Below are 2,902 nucleotides of genomic sequence, written 5' to 3'. Positions count from 1 at the left end.
GATTTTATATATTTTTAAAAAATTTTTAATGTTTGTTCATTTTTGAGAAAGAGAGAGCATGAGTGGGGGAGGGGCAGAGAGCGAGGGAGACACAGAATCAGAAGCAGGCTCCAGGCTCTGAGCTGCCAGCACAGAGCCTGACGTGGGGCTCGAACTCACAAACCATGAGATCATGACCTGAGCTGCAGTCAGATGCTTAACTGATTGAACCACCCAGGTGCCCCATAAAGCTAATGTTCTTAATCACTAACAGAGACATGAGGACATCAATAGATAAAGGTTTGAGAAGTCCTTCAGAATTAAAATCTGTAACAGAGAGACAGAAAAGGCTATTATATACATACATTCAAGAATTGGATGACTCAAAAATGAAAAAAACAATAGTCCATTTAGTAGGAGAACTCAATTTTTAGAAATCATGTTTAAAAGATACACTTTTATATAGCAAGAGTGAGCTGCCCGGTCACTTGCCTACTTTCCTGTCCCTTCATAATGGGCAATAAATAAGACAGGACCAGAAAGGAATCAATTGTTCTGTGTGCTGATCAGAATTGGGGAAATTTCCCTTCAATTTTTGAAGATCAGGAAGTATCAATGGCTATGAGAAATCAGAGAGGAGAGATGTTGTAAGAATGGGAACTCAGCAGGAAAATTGGGCCGACTAACAGACCAGGGAGAATGACATTCTGTGAGACATTATTTGTGTCTGTGTGACTGAAGAACAGAAAATTTCAAATAAGAATTTCAGGGATTTTTGTTTGTTTCAATGCTGTGCTTATTTTTCCTTCCATTACTTCTAACTCTCAGGAAATCTATTACAAATGGGAGCCTTATGCTGGCAGCCCTCCTGATTCACTCTTCCTTCAGAACGCCTCATCTTTCCTTGACAATATCAGATCCCAGCGGCATTAAACAGAAACAGTAGAATACATGATCAGGCAAACAGAGGATCTTGGACATGAGAAGAAAGATACAGCCAGGAATCACCTGATATATGTGGAAAACCACCAGCAGGAAAAAGAATCACTGAAAAGCAAAGACCAGAGGGGGGAAATAAATATAAAAATAGAAGAACTGTAAATAAAAGCATAAACTTCATGTATAGCAGAGGAGGTTATTGCAAAATAAGAACAATGGCATTAAAAAAAAGCTTTAAGAATGTTACCAAAAATGTAAGACATTTATCAATAATTAACAATATCATTTTAAAGTTTAAAAACCCCCAAATAAAGTATAAACTGCAGAGCAAAATTAATGACCTAGATTTCAAACCAGGAAGTATACTCATACAATATCAGAGGCTAAAAATAGTTAATAAAGAAAATATTTAAAGATATAGAAGATAGACCCTACATTTCCAAAAATCAATGGAGAGCTATCTTAACAATTCTGAGAGAAAATTATGAGCCTAGAAATCTGTATCTAGATAAGTTACCATGTGATTGGGAAGGCAAAATGAAGGCACTTTCAAATATACAAGGATTAAGAAGTTTACCACCGAAGAACCTTAACTGATAGCGAAGAGCAGTTAACCTTGATTCTGGATTGGCATCCGATAGTAGTTTTCACATAGGAGAAAGAACACAGGAGCTGCCTCCACATGCAATCAACTTGTGTGGAGTTGTAGGTATGTTGTGTCTGGCTATTGTTGGCAAAAGACCACATGGCATTTTGGATTTCTCCCAGTAAAGGGGCATTTTCCTTTTTTTAATCTATTTTGTATGAAGTGTATAATTATGGGTCGAGTTGGTGTCTCATACCTTTTATATGATTTCTTTTCAATTTGGCTGCACTAACAATGGTTTGGGAGAACTGAATTACAGAATTACAGTGGAGATAATCTCTGCTAAAGGCTGGCATTCTGGAGGAGGAACAAGAAGACTAGGGTCTCTGCAGTAGTTTCAAAAGAGGGAGAGGAGCAAATGAGATCGGAAAGATCGCGTAGGGCCTCATAAGGCACTGTCATGACTGGGCAGTTTTGAGTAAAGGAGGGTGTGATCTGACTTTCCTTTTAGCAGATCATTCTGACTTCTGTGTTGAAAAAAGACTAAAGCAGAAGGAAGGTAAGGAGCTAAGGGACAATGCAATGATCCCCTGAAGTCAGTAAGCTGTGGCCGTGATCATGTGTGTCATAAGTAACCCCACAATGCAATGGCTTGAAACACCAACATGGCTTCTCAAGGATCTGCAGGTTATCTAGGGTTTGGCTGGCCTAAGCTGTGTTGGGGTTGGCAGCTCTGTGTTGGGGTTCAAGTTGTGGGTCTGGCTGTTTTTAGTGCCTTCCTTAGTCTGCTCCTTGGATGCTTTTTCTTTCTTTCTTATTTTTTTTTTTACTTATTTATTTATTTATTTAATGTTTGTTAATTNTGTTTTCCAGAGGGGCTGCACCAGTTTACATTCCCACCAACAGTGTAGGAGGGGGCCCGTTTCTCCACATCCTCGCCAGCATCTAGAGTTCTCTGATTTAAAAATATGGAACGCTTCACAAATTTGCGCGTCATCCTTGTGCAGGGGCCATGCTAATCTTCTCTGTATTGTTCCAATTTTAGTATATGTGCTGCCGAAGCGAGCACCCTTGGATGCTTTTTCTGCCACAAGGTGAGAGGGCACCAGTGAGCTTGGGAAAGGTAGTCTTAATGGGATGGCAAAGGCCAGAAAGAAAGCTCTGCTATACAGATACATTTCAAGCCTGTGCCTTCATTCTTGGGGAGCGCCCCATGGGGCTCAAAGTCAAGGGGCAGGGAAATAGACTTTGTCCACCAGGATGCCACGGCAAACGTGTATACACAGAGAAAAGTGAAGACTTGGACTGATAAGTCCATCTACTGTTCCTGTTGAAACACAATGGTGGCTGGGACAATGGGAGAGTTAGTGGAGAGGAGGGAGTGGTCAACTTCTCTAT

The 2,902-nt window shown here is 40.3% G+C and overlaps 1 non-coding gene across 1 annotated transcript; it reads right to left on the bottom strand.

The window, feature by feature from the left end:
• Window positions 1–2,466: 2,466 nt before the first annotated feature.
• LOC144220744 (U6 spliceosomal RNA) lies at window positions 2,467–2,573 on the bottom strand. Its single transcript, XR_013331846.1, has one exon. It is a non-coding gene; the product is annotated as a U6 spliceosomal RNA (small nuclear RNA).
• Window positions 2,574–2,902: the final 329 nt, after the last annotated feature.

This window comes from Crocuta crocuta, unplaced genomic scaffold, assembly GCF_008692635.1.
Source record: "Crocuta crocuta isolate KB4526 unplaced genomic scaffold, BGI_CrCroc_1.0 scaffold129, whole genome shotgun sequence".
In the NCBI taxonomy this organism is placed as follows: Eukaryota; Metazoa; Chordata; class Mammalia; order Carnivora; family Hyaenidae; genus Crocuta; species Crocuta crocuta.
This window is presented reverse-complemented; position numbering and strand designations above follow the sequence as displayed.